Genomic DNA, 14,594 nt, shown 5'->3' on the forward strand with positions numbered 1-14,594 from the left:
AATGGTTATATTATATGGTGAGAAAGTGTTAACACATATGTTTATCGTTGACTGTACTTTACATAGTGGTAGAGTCGCACCAAACAAAGTCTGCAGCGGATTTGATAGCCCACGCAGTGTAAGTATTAAGTATACGTCATAATTTCATAGAAGTTTGACATTTAAAATGACACTTGCACTGCGTGGGCTAGCAAAATCGCTGCAGACTTTTTACGGTCTGACTATAGAAATTATGTGAGCTGACTGAGTGCACGTCAACGTATATTTAACTTACTTATAAGTTATATCCTTAGGTACCTTACGTGTGCACAGAAAATCAAAAATATTTTCTAGTATCAAAACTATAATTCCTACTACACAAAGTGTGACCAGCCGAAGATTTTTTGAATTTCCCGCCAAACATTTGGGTAAAATTTCAGTAGCCAGACTCTATGCGAAATCGGCTCCAGACTCGCGTTCGCGGCTTCGCGCCGCGATTCGCGCACGAGTGTGGAGCGGGCTTATGATGAACCGTCAGTCATCTAAGTATACTATGGTTCATAGTGACATTGACATTACATTACTCTTACTCATTACTGACGAGGTTAGGTTACGAAATTCAATAGGATACGGATTAACTATTTATTTGTTCCTCAAATTACTCACGGTCCTAATATCAGGTTTCTTTGTGTAGATCCTCCGAAGTTCCGATATCAAAAATGTGTTACTAAATTACTAATATATTTTATTACTTTTATTAGGACTTCAATAACCTAGATCAGCGTTGTTGCTTCAAGGTTTGTGTTAAGCGTTTCCAAAATCTGTTTTTATGCTTTCCCATTGGTTTTAAAACCATGGAATAGTAAAAATGATTTTGAATACTGTATATAAACAATAATAGTCGAATTTCTTGTGACGTTTCTTCTCATGTGATAACTTTGTCTCTGAACATTGAAGTATAATGTAAAAACAGCTCAATGTCTCTGAATTTTCAGAGCAAAGGAACTTTATGATGTTAAGTTTGACTTACTAATACTTATTCACTTCCTTGCTCTCGTTGGGAACTGTCCTTCATTATGTCTTTTTATTTAATAAATGTGTCAGATATCAACGTGACGCTGCATGCCGTATTTACGGCGTGCCAGTCCTTCAGCTTACAGATCGGGGTGGCGTTTTTCTGTTCCACCATGAGGACTGTGGCGGACGAGGTGGAATACCTGAGCATTTTCGACGCGCCTGGGCAATCTGGGCATCACCTGATTTGCCCCAACAACCCCGCGCCCCATCTTAATCCTTTAACCGCCAGAGTCTGATATATAAGACATTACATATCCAGCTCATTTCGCCACAGTCTGATAAATAAGACAAAGATCTGATTTGGTTTTTACAGCACATTTATAACTCCCGTAACTATGCCAACCTTACTCTGCGTGGTACAATTACTGTTGGTGGCGATACGAGCACGCTCGATCAAAAATTGCTGGCGGTTAAAAGGTTAAGGCTTCTCTTCATATGGAGCTGCGTGTTGTGGGTCCCGATGGTCAGCCCTTGGTCGTGGATCACCTGTTAACGCCTGATCCACGCGTTATTGGCATGTGATTTGGTGCCGTATGCAGTGGCTGTCGAGAAGGCTGTCGACTTTGGTGGAGTTTGATTTTAGTGATGTGGACTTTGAGTCTTTGATTAGTGGTGTTGATGACTTGGGATGGAGGTGATATTATTTGTTTTTATTTTATTTTTATTAATATACTTCTAAGGTAAACGGCCCCAAGTTCGTGTTAGTATGTTATTTTGTTAGTTTTGTTTCTGGCGCAAATAATAAGGAATTCATATATTATTTATTCAAATTATACATATGAAAAAAATCTGTATAAATTACCGGCATGGTAAGCAATGGCGCTTTAATTGCATTGTCGACCAATGATATTTGTGTGATTGTTAACTTTTTTCTATTGGATATCGGAATTGCTTGCCCTAAATGTCGACGTGGATATTCAGAGTTCTGGCCGCAAATTCCACATTGACTTGTGGCCACTCTGTGGTCTACCATAGAATGGCCACAAGTCCAAGCAATATGTAGACTACTTTCACACAATGAGACTGTCCAGGGAGTAGTGGTGGATAATCTGCTTAAAAAAAACAAAAACTGCTGAATGTAGGTATCAGTTACAGTTACATTATTCTTATGTTTGGGAAATACAAATTGACTTTCCATTGAGCCTACTGGCTTGGTGTCCCATGAATTTCTTGATAAGAATTGTGATCTGAAAGAATTTTATTCAATTCAAACATTGTTGGTATTTTTTTTTTTTGTAAATACGAAATGGGTTGGGTATAATCAAATTTGATAACTAAATGAATGAACTTAATGTGGGTTGGGAGTATTGGGATTGATTGTTCAAAAGTTTTTGGCAAAGATTTCATTTTTGTACAAGCTTTTATCGCTGACTGTAAGTACTTTTCTTAGACAACTAATACTCATCGAGACATCTCTAAAAACCCCTAACACAATTGGGTTGCGTTGTTTTTTCACAGAGTTCCTATGGCCACCTCCTGTCTCCATCATCAGATCAGCTCGATGTTACCATAATATTGCATTGTCATCCGATCTATACATGCCTGCAAAATTTCAGCTCAATCGGAAACCGGGAAGTGGATCAAAGTTAACTTGCATTGATTACACACAGACAGACAGACAGACAATGGTCAGGTGAAACTAAATAAAAGCTTGTAAAAATAGGCAAGCCTTGGTAATTCTTGTTTTGATTTTGAAGTAGGTTTCTGTACCTATGTTGATATATTAATGCATGTAGTGGAACAGCATCAAATTGTGCAAATAATATGATTGTTTTGTTAAAAATTGTTAAATAGTGTCTTATTATCTAATAAAAAAAAACAATCTTGTAGAATAGTTTTCTTCGAGAGGTGGGGCGTGCGATGAGGAGCGAAGAGAAACACGGAGTGATGGCAGATAGCCGTATATTAATTAACAGCAGTCGAGTCGGCGCTAATTACAATCATTCTAATGACACAGGGCGGACACGCCATACATCGAAAATCATTTGCGTTTATATGTGTGCACGGCACGTCTGTACACGCGTCATTGTGTGAGTAAGAGGCTTAGGGCTGACTCGTGCGGCGCGCGGGGAAGGCGAAGCCGAGGTTTGCCAGGCCAGCCGAAGGACACGACGAGCGGCCCGCTGCGTTGCATAATTCGATCGAAATACGTAAAAAAACAAAATAAAGGTTTATGTTTTATTTCGCTCCAATTGTAGAATTGGCTTTGTCAGTTTATAGTCCTGCACGTACTTGGACTTTCAACACGCCATTATTAAATGTACCTTATTGTTGATGCCTATTGATTATTTTATATAACATACATAATTAATTCTTAAATTCTTAAAAATTAAATTAAAAATCAAACGCTAATGTCCCGCGACCAACAAGTTCTTTTTTGTGAAAAGAGTGTTAAACTAAAAATAAAACTTTTACGAGGAATATCTGTGTAGAAGGTCTAGTTACCTTAGGTACTTTAAATATTAAATGTTGGCTTAACATTCACAAATTCAAGGTTTTAATTCATATGATATTATTATTTTTAGGCAAAAGTATAGCCTTATTTACTGATACATATTTCGTGTCTTTGGAAAACCATATTATTATTCATTTCTACAATAAGTAGGTGCCCGTACATCGCACAATACACCGGCATTTTGATCGTTGCGTCATCGCGTCGCGGCGTCGCTAGCCGAACTGAGCGTATGTCAGGAGTCCGTCAGAACTCAGTCGCGGGGCGAGGTAATCCGAGTCGGGGCGGGGCGGTGCGTGTCCGTTCTGTATGATAATACTATTACTTATTCTGTGCTAATGATAGCTAATCTAAAGGTGGTGATTGACTAGTAACATTTCGGTGTAATGTATCGTTCGCGGCGATCGTGTTACATTACAGTTACATTACAGCTACGCGGCGAACGCTCGCCCTGAGCGCTCTGTTCGTTTGTGCTCCATTCTGTTTCAAAATGTCGGATATGGAGGTCGCGTGTGCTTCACTTATTGTACTAAGTTATTGCTATCTAAAATACAAGAAGAAAAAAACGAAACGATATTGGATATCTAATTTGTACCAAAGAAGGAACTATGATACGAATATAATGAATATTCTTCGAAACCAAGAGTTTACTGGACAATACAGAAACTTTATTAGAATGTCGTCTACCGATTTCGACCGACTCATTAATTTAATTGGACCGTTAGTGGGCAAGCAAGATACAAGATTGAGAAAAGCTATATCTGTTACAGATAGGCTAGCAGTTACACTACGTTTTTACGTGTGGCGAGGCTCCCCGCCACCACCATAACATATGTATCCGTAGTATATAGGTATAGGATAAGTTAGAGCCGACTGCGCTCGGCGCGTAAGATTAGTCTCATAGTAAACACCAACTAATGAACACGCATCTTTTAATTTATTTACCGTACCTTCTGATCCCATAGTAGTACCCAATTACATATACTTACTTACATACGGTAAAGTGGTGACTCCCGACGTGTCTCAAGTGTTCCGCGCGCCAACTTAGAACTTTTGATTAAATCGGTTTCCGTACCTCGCATCACCATGACGCTGACGGAGGAAGTAACTCAAGACCAGCTGCAGCCCAACCAACAACCTGTCACCCAGCAGTTCCCGCAGCAGCTGACCGCCATCACCCTCTCGTCGCGCATCCCTGAGTTTTGGCGGCAACAGCCAAGGCTCTGGTTCCACCAGTTCGACGCCATAGTGGATCCACAAAAGGCAAGTGACCTTCATAAGAGTCAACTTTTAATTGCTAAGTTAGGGAGAGACGAGTTAAGGGACATTAGTGACATTTTAGAAAATATGCCTGAAACCAATAAGTTCGAAACAATTAAAGCCCGATTAATATCTGTGTATGAAGAGTCAGAGTCGAGGCAGTTAAATCAACTTTTGAACGAGATTGAGTTAGGAGATCAAAAGCCTTCGCAATTACTCAGACGTATGAGAGAGTTAGGTAAAACTCGCGTCCAAGACGACACATTAAAATTACTATTTGTCGGTCGTCTCCCTCAGTCAATACGTGCAGTGATAACGGCGTGTGACTCGGGGGAAGTAAAATTAGATACTTTAGCTGCGATGGCAGATAAAATAGTAGAAAGTACCAAACCATCGGAAATGGCCGCTATAGCATCATCTTCCACAACCTCTTTTAAATCCGATAACGACAAATTATTACGGGAAATAGCCAACCTAAAATTAGAAATACAGGCCATTACCAATAAATTAAACACGACAACGACTAGGAAATCGCGAGATCATGTCCGCCGCACGCGTTTTCAAAGAGATCCATCGCGAACACGTTCGAAAAGTAATAGCTCGAATAAAACCGCATTTATGTCCCAAGTAGCAAAACCAGGTGAATCTAATTATAAATGCTACTACCATTTCACCTACGGACAAGATGCTCGCAAATGCGGTGATCTTACTAATTGTCGTCATACTTCCGGGTCGGAAAACTAACTCTGACACCGGCACGCATATACCAAGTTGTCGGTGTCGAAAATACATACCGTTTATGCGTTACCGACCATAATACAGGCACGCGATTTTTGATAGACACTGGTGCTGATGTGTCTGTTTTAGCCGGAAAAAGGCAAAACACTCAGTCAGACTACACTTTATATGCTGCCAATGGCTCAAAAATTAAGACATACGGCGACAAAACTTTAGCAATTGATCTTGGCCTACGTCGTACATTTATTTGGAAATTTATATTAGCAGACGTCCAAAGATCAATCATAGGTGCCGACTTTCTAGTAGCTAACAAATTATTAGTAGATTTACATGGTAAGAAACTAATAGATAAAATTACTCTACTATCACGAGCTGCTAGCATCTGCAAAGATGTCGAGCCAACAACTATTCGGTCAATTGACGTCAATAATGAGTATCACAAATTATTAGAGAAATTCCCTGACATCACTAAAAAAGAGAATTTCAAATTAAATCCGAAACATGAGGTCCAACATCACATTTATACAACTGGTCCTCCAGTTTACGAAAAAGCACGCCCACTTAATCCAAAAAAATACAAATTAGCCAAAGCCGAATTCGAAAGAATGACGCAATTAGGCATTTGTAGACCATCTAATAGCCCTTGGGCAAATCCACTTGTGTGTGTCGATAAAAAGGACGGAAAGGAAACAAGATCTTGCGGTGATTATCGTAGGTTAAACGCACAAACAATTCCTGACCGTTATCCATTACCAAGACTTTTAGACTTTACATACACACTTAAAGGTAAATCAATATTTTCCAAAATCGATGTGCGCAAAGCCTACCATAATATACCCATGGCACCAGAGGATATTCCAAAAACAGCTGTAATCACGCCTTTTGGATTATTCGAGTATACTAGGATGAATTTTGGCTTACGTAACGCAGCGCAGGATTTCCAGAGGTTAATCAACACTGTACTCAAAAACCTCGATTTTGCATTCGCATACTTAGACGACATAATTATTAGCTCCGAGTCAAAAGAACAACACATTAAACACTTAGAGTTAGTCCTAGAACGACTCAACGACTACGGACTTACCATAAACACTAATAAATGCGAATTTGGGAAATCGGAATTAATTTTTCTCGGCTATCATATTAGTAAGGAAGGTATCAAACCAAGCGAAGAAAAAACGCAACTCATTTCAAACTTTCCCCTACCAAAAACAGTCGAGGAACTCCGGCGATTTCTAGGAATGATGAATTTCTATAGGCAAAGCATTCCAAAAGCCGCTGAAATTCAAGCACCATTAAACGCTTACTTACATAATGCTAGAAAAAACGACAAAACTAAAATTACATGGTCTGAAAGTGCATTAGAAGCGTTCAGCCAATGTAAGAAAAGCATTAATGAAGCTTTAGTTTTGTCACATCCGGAAGTGTCCGCACCCCTAGTTCTAATGACTGATGCTTCCGGAAACTGCGTAGGTGGCGCCTTACATCAACAGATAGGTGATAAATTAGAACCCCTAGCTTTCTTTTCAAAAAAACTTACCGAAACCCAATGTAGGTACAGTACTTTCGACAGAGAGTTATTAGCTATTTACATGGCTATAAGGCATTTTCGTCACATGGTAGAAGGCAAAGAATTAACTGTATTAACAGACCACAAACCATTAACATTCGCACTTACAAAAAAGGTCTCACCTTCAGATTCACCTAGACGCCTCAGACAATTAGACTTTATATCTCAATTTTGTGACAAAATCCAATACATCGAAGGTGATAGAAACACAGTAGCCGACGCCTTATCGAGGATAAATGAAATATCAATACCTAGTTTAATCGATTATAAATCGTTAGCCGAAGCACAAGAAAATGACGCTGAATTACAGAATCTGAAAACCCAAAATAATCTACAATTTAAATTAATCACAATGCCAGAATCCGGGATAAAAATAACTTGCGAAACATCAACTGATAACATCCGACCTTACTTACCATTACGTTTCAGAGAACTTGCGATTAAAACAATTCACAACGTGAGTCACCCCGGCATCTCTGCTACAAGGCATGCGGTTAAAAATAGATATTTCTGGCCTAGCATGAACACAGATATCAAAAATATTGTAAAATGTTGTATTCCGTGTCAGAAGTCAAAAATTCAGAGACATACCATCACACCAATAGGCGAGTTCGACAACGCTTCACGTTTCGAACATGTGCATATTGACATTATAGGTCCGTTGCCGCTATCTAACGATTTCAGATATTGCGTCACAATAATAGATAGGGTAACAAAATGGCCTGAAGTGATCCCTACAAAGGATATAACAGCCGAAACGGTTGCTAAAGTGTTCGTAGAACACTGGATAGCTCGTTTCGGTTGCCCCAAGCGAATCACTTCAGACCAAGGCCGACAATTCGAGTCCGATTTATTTACGCAATTGTTAAAAAGACTCGGCATCGAACGTGTTCGTACAACAGTGTACAATCCGAAAGCGAACGGCATGATCGAGAGATTTCATAGGACATTAAAGGCCGCCATTATCGCCAAATGTAAAGATAATACACAATGGTCACAGGAACTACCTTTAATCTTACTAGGTTTACGCTCAGCCATAAAGGAAGACCTAGGTTTTAGCCCATCTCAATTCTTATACGGCACAAACCTTAGATTACCAGGAGATTTATTTACCAAACATAATACAAACATAAATACTAATGAATATGTGAATAATCTCGCTCACATCCTCTCATCCGTTCCGAGTATTGCGAACGCTACTGGTTCTCACAACAAAAACAACATCTTCATACACAAGGACTTAAACTCTTGTACACATGTATTCCTGCGTAACGAAGCTCGAAAGTCCTTAGTACCTGCGTACGAAGGTCCATTTCAAGTTTTATCTCGCCATCCAAAGTTCTTTGTTATCACAGTCAACAATAAACATGTCACTGTGTCACTTGACCGTCTCAAGCCGGCTTATCTTTTAATGGCCGACGATATGACGGTTACGAGCTCCAGCGTTCAACGAAGTGATACAGTAGCCGCATCTCCGGGTGTCATAACATCACCAACACCGACACCGCAGCGGAATGACACTAATGGCACCACTTCAACCGAACCGCTGGTGAGAACAAGATCCGGTCGCACGGTAAAGAAGACCGTGCGATTCAACATTTAGCATTCCATCACTCACAGTCTACATCAGTACATATTCGGACGTCGAGCTGTATACATCCACTCTCAACCAAACATGGGGAACCCACCAAGCAAAACAATGATCGTGGCCCAGAATGGTGTCGCGTCGGACACCAAGCTGAGGACATCGGAGAAGGAGGACACATCAGGAGACAACACAAACTTTAAGATGTCTCTCGCAGCCGTGGTGCTGGTCAGCGCCTTAATAACGCTAGCCACCCTATACATTGGCTGGCGTTACTGCAAACAACGCATTAGAGCAACAGTGGACTATCGTATAGAGAAAACCATAAGAAAAAGGACCGCAGCCGCCGTGCAAACCGGCGCTATTGGAGCGCCGCCGCCGAAACAACAAACAATCAACCATGTGATAGTGTAAATAGTGTAAATACTTAGTGCAAACGTAAGATAGTGAAGTAAAAAGTGCGGGCCGGATTTTTAGCAATAGTTTTTTCTAGATTTTTCTAAGGGCGGAGGACTGTGGCGAGGCTCCCCGCCACCACCATAACATATGTATCCGTAGTATATAGGTATAGGATAAGTTAGAGCCGACTGCGCTCGGCGCGTAAGATTAGTCTCATAGTAAACACCAACTAATGAACACGCATCTTTTAATTTATTTACCGTACCTTCTGATCCCATAGTAGTACCCAATTACATATACTTACTTACATACGGTAAATACGCTTCTGGAGATTCTTTTACAAGCTTGCAATATCTTTTTAAAATTTCTAGACAGAGAATAGGCTTCATAGTAAAGGAAGTCAGTGAAGCAATAGAGAAAGTATTGAAGAATTGTATAAAGGTAAGCAAACCAACATGTGCTTTAGTTATTTTTTATTTAAAAATGTAATTTGAAAATAGGAAACCAAGACTTACACATTCTATATATCTAATCAATCAAGTCGCCAAATTCTCGCAAGAACCTGGCAGTTTCTTCACTGTTCTCCGGTATTTGAGGTGAAGGTGAGGAATAATTGCGTTGGGATGAAGTGAGGGTGTGAGTATCTGGACGTTGTAATCCAGCAGTATCTTGACTGCACTCCGACATTTGAGGTGAAGGTGACGAATAATTGCGGGCTGAAGTGAGGGTGTGAGTATCTGGGCGTTGTAATCCAGCACTATCTTGACTGCAATCCGACATTTGAGGTGAAGGTGTGGAATAATTGTATTGCTGCGAAGTTGTTGTTCTTGTAGAATGAGTTTGAATTGGTCCAGGTGTAGAAAAATAGCCTTGACGAGTCGAATAACCGTAACCATAGTTGGGTTCATATTGTCCCCGATCAGCATTGAATAAAATATTTGAAATATGGTGTTGTACGTAGTTTCTGGTCTGGTTAGAGTACGATCTCAATTTGTTTGCAATGAAAGCTCCGTAGCTGTCACACTCGTCCAAACTTTTCGAACTTTTCTCGCTTGACGTCTTTTTTAAAATGTCATATGTAGAAGCCATTATTTCCTCGGGATCCATGACTGCTTTTTTCTTTTTTTTAGCGACATGAATCGGTCGCTCGGTATGTGACCCGTTGTCCAAAACTGTATCCGCGGTCGCACCACGTTGCTCGCTTTCTTCATCGGGGTTTAACTAAAAAATACATAAAAAAATATTATTATTGTTTGTTGCAGATGCCAACAACACCTGAGGAATGGCAAGGTTTAGTACAACAATATGACACATTATGGAATTTCCCCCATTGCCTGGGCTCTAGGTATGGATGGCAAACATGTAATAATACAATCACCGATGAATAGTGGAAGTGATTTTTATAATTATAAAAATTTCTTTAGCGTCGTATTATTTGCTGTAGTTGACGCTAAATACAACTTTGTATATGTAAATGCGGGATGTCAAGGAAGAATATCGGACGGCGGTGTATTTAACAACTCTGAACTTTGTCAAAGAATAAAAAATAAATCGTTAAATATTCCTGAACCCAACCCATTACCTTTGCGAACTCTAGACATCCCATACTATTTCATTAGTGACGAAGCTTTTGCCCTTTCAGAAAATGTAATGAAAGTTTACTCGGGATTCCATGCAAAAGGGTCTATAGAGAGAACATTTAATTACAGACTTAGCAGAGCGAGAAGAGTAGTGGAAAACGTATTTGGTATAGTTTCAGCAGTTTTTCGAGTGTTAAGAAAGCCTATGTTATTAGAACCAAACCACGCCTCTTCAGTAGTAATGGCAATAACGCATCTTCATAACTATCTCAGAAAAAGTGATGAATCCAGTGACATTTACACACCTTCAGGGACATTTGATCATGAAATAGAAGGAGTTGTTAGACCAGGAAATTGGAGAAACGACAGCGAACTTACAAGCCTTTTCGCTTTGGAGAGGCGACCGCGTAGAACAAGTACAACAGCGAAACAAATACGCCACGAAATTGCAGAATACTGTTCACGGGAGGGAGCTTTGAACTGGCAAGAAAGATATACTTAGAAAAACTTACCGTATCATTTGTATTTCGTGGTTTATTTCGGTCCAACACAAATAGTAATGGTTTAAATGCAAACCATGTACTAGTATAGATTTCGTCGGCACCTGAAAAATAAATAATATCATTAGGACACTTTAAAAATAAATACTATAAACAAGCGATTTGAGGCCTTTTTTTATTACCAGGGAGCGTACCTTTCATGCCGATGACATCAAATTGACGTCAGGTTGCATATAGGATGATACAATTTTTTCTGAAATTATCAATCATTCATCATGATACTTATGATGTATGTAACACATATGAATAAACGATTGATGATTAATGATTGATGACTACAATAAGACTAACTGGAATTATCCTACATATTTATATGCAACGTGACGTCAATTTGCTATCATCGGCACGAAAGGTACGCTCCCTGTTTATTACCTACCGCCCGTGGTTCGAATTTAAGTCTTGTCCTTTGCGGTAAGTGAGATTTGCCGCTACCCCGCGGCAAATCTCACTTACCGCCCTGGAGGGTGATTTTTGAGCAAGTGAGTGACTCGATATCACGTTTTTTTGTATGGAAAAAACGTGATATCGAATCACTCACTTGCTCAAAAATCGGGGCCCAGGCCCAGTGACGCGTAAAAAAACATTTTAAACTTACCTTTGCCCGTTCCAGTGCTGTTCTTTATTTTAGCCTTCTCTCTTCTTAGTGAGGCAAGTAAACTGGTAATTTTTTTCTTGGCCTCTTCAACCGTTATATTCATATCCTCGGATAATTCTACCCACGCATCGTTTTTTTTTAAACTTATTGAAGTGATCTCCGTGCGTGGGGTCCCACAGTATTTCTTTATCTCTGTATTTGTCAATAAATAATAGAACTTTCTCTTTATCCCATTCCATATTTATTAAAATCCTGTTCCAAAAGCACAATCACGGAAGAAGTGCACTCGCGGCGACTTGCGAACCTGTACTGACTTGTAATGTAACACTCAAAGGGATTCGCGTAAAAACCGACAGCTGAGTGGAGCACGCGGTGCTCGCGTCGAGCGGCTCGGCTCGCTGCACTGACTGTTGTAATGCTCGGGTTGTAACACGTTACATTACACCGAAATGTTACAAGTCAGTCGCCACCTTAACGTATCTCCTAAGCCCGAACACTAAGGAAACGCGGGATACTCTAATTAGGTTTTCCTACTATTAGTCAAGAAGGCCCACTAAGGTCTGAAAGGTACGCAGAGTGTTCACAGTCTCGACTCCTAACTAATTCTCGACATTAACAATATTCGGTGTATCGGGTATTCTAGGAAAAATCTTAACACCGCCATGTAGGATTAGTATGCGCGCTGTACAGTGACATCTAGTGACAAGTTGGTAAACAGTTAAATTGTACGAACATGCGCGTTGTTTTTATGTATGTTAAACTATTTAAATACATTCGATATATTTTTAGGAACATGTTACATGATGTTCTGCATTTTTTTACAGGTTTCAGAAACGAGATATGATGGGCCTATTAACGCCATCTTTATGCAGATAGGTGAACTATATATGTATGAATGTTCAAGATTACGTTAATCCAAATCTATATATTTGCTACGTTTTAGTAAAAATACAAGTGTTATGAAATGCTTGAAATCATAATTTTAAGACTCCAGGAACATTGGGTTTAAGAACAAAACATTGGGTACTAGTAGAGCCATCTTGTGAGACGCAAGGAACTAAACATTGCCTAGGAACTGGAAGCTATCAAATTTACATTAACATTAGTTTGCACATTCGTTATGTTTACATAAAAAAACTAGGCAACACATAACACAAGTTACGCAAGGTTTTGGATTTTTAAAACTACGGGAAAGATAAAATATCGCTAATGTTTACATCGAAATCGAGGACTATTAGCGCCATCTAGTAGGCTCCATGTGAACTAACCATAGTTTATTGATATATTTGGGAAAGTTCGCGTTACAATCTGATATTAATGATATTTATAAATTCTAATAAGCCTCATCTTGTCATACCCTAAGAACCCGCATAAAATGATCAGTAACAGCCGTTCGGTCAATTTGGCTGAAATTTTGTGAAAATATAGCCTCTAATACTCTGATCAATTGTGTGAAGTTGCAAAATTAATTAATGAAATGACTAGTTTTTAAAATATGACTATTTTAAATATACTAATTTACCTAGTATTGATAATTATCTTCTTTTTTTATGGCAATCGTCATCTAGACATTTTTGCCAGCTAATTGATTATTAGTAAAATAGCAGTAGTAGATTAGTGATTCTAATTGTTAGTAATTTAGACATACAATTACAAAGATTAGTCTGTGAGTCCAAGTTAAAAGTTGAAAGACATAAAGTGGTTAAATTAAAGTAGACATAAATTAAAGTAGTAGAAGTTTACTGACCTCTAGAAAAATCGCTAAAAATCTAAATACTGCGGGGTCGAACGAGAGAAGGCAGTAGACATATGTGTCGGCAACGGAATTTTTTGTTTAATTAATCCACGATATAATTGTGAATGATTTAGTCGGGGGCAAGATAAGAATGTGATTTAATGTTCCCTCTTCAAGTCCGCACTCACAGATCGAGGTGTCACGTATTCTTAGTTTTTTTTAAATACTGGGGAGCTGCAGTGACCAAGCCTTATGCGAATTATTGAAGATGTCGCTGATTTATTTAAGGATAATTTGGAAAACCAAGTCTTCCAAGGGATATCTTATTATTTGTATCTCCTTCGATTTCACGGGCCTATAAATCCCGGTCTTTTGATAGGCTTGCGTGGGGATACAGATCCAACAAGTAGAGGCCCCTTGGAGAGCTTTAATGTTATATAGAACGCCTGCTGGAACCCGTTCACAGGCGCAACAATAGACACCCATGAACCGGTCTCAGCAGTAGCGGAAGCAGTTATAAAGTTGACCCAATTTTTTTTTATTATATAAGCTATGAGCTTCATCATTTGAGTCAATGTGGGAGACTCTAAGAACAGTTTAGCATCTTCTGCTGAGTGAAAGCTAAGAGATGCTCTGTTACGACCAATTTTCTTTACAGAGCCCTCTACTATGTTCGGGAACTCTCTTTTCCTATCTTGCACGAAACGTCCGAAAGCCACGGAATGTAAAGTGATTCCCGAGTCTGGGGCCGGTTCTATTTTTTGAATGTGAACTACGAATGGACCCTGATCCTTATTTGTATATTTATCGCGCCCTATTTGCGTAAATGGAGAGGCGATGGCAGAGAAGAAACAGCTACATTAGCACTCTGTGTATTTTGCCTATTATGCAAAAACATGGAAGAGTGCACTTCTTGCGAAGTTCCTTTCCCTTGACTACACCCATCCCATTCATATAAACCATTCCTATTAAATGCTGAGGTGAATGCGGGGTTGCCATGAATTTTACAACTATTGTATATATTACATTTCTCTTTGGTAAAAACTACAGTATAGCCTACATCA

The 14,594-nt window shown here is 39.3% G+C and overlaps 2 long non-coding RNA genes and 1 pseudogene across 2 annotated transcripts; 2 read left to right on the forward strand and 1 right to left on the reverse strand.

Annotated features, from left to right (window-relative positions):
* The first annotated feature begins 582 nt into the window (after window positions 1-582).
* Window positions 583-4,430, forward strand: LOC134670763 (uncharacterized). The gene is made up of 2 exons (XR_010099129.1): window positions 583-776; window positions 4,279-4,430. It is a non-coding gene; the product is annotated as an uncharacterized LOC134670763 (long non-coding RNA).
* A 4,963-nt stretch (window positions 4,431-9,393) lies between these two features.
* Window positions 9,394-11,301, forward strand: LOC134670762 (uncharacterized). Its single transcript, XR_010099128.1, has 2 exons — window positions 9,394-9,501; window positions 10,323-11,301. It is a non-coding gene; the product is annotated as an uncharacterized LOC134670762 (long non-coding RNA).
* Window positions 9,519-12,267, reverse strand: LOC134670761 (uncharacterized; annotated as a pseudogene).
* Between the last annotated feature and the right edge of the window lie 2,327 nt (window positions 12,268-14,594).

The sequence above is a fragment of the Cydia fagiglandana genome, chromosome 14 (assembly GCF_963556715.1).
Source record: "Cydia fagiglandana chromosome 14, ilCydFagi1.1, whole genome shotgun sequence".
NCBI lineage: Eukaryota > Metazoa > Arthropoda > Insecta > Lepidoptera > Tortricidae > Cydia > Cydia fagiglandana.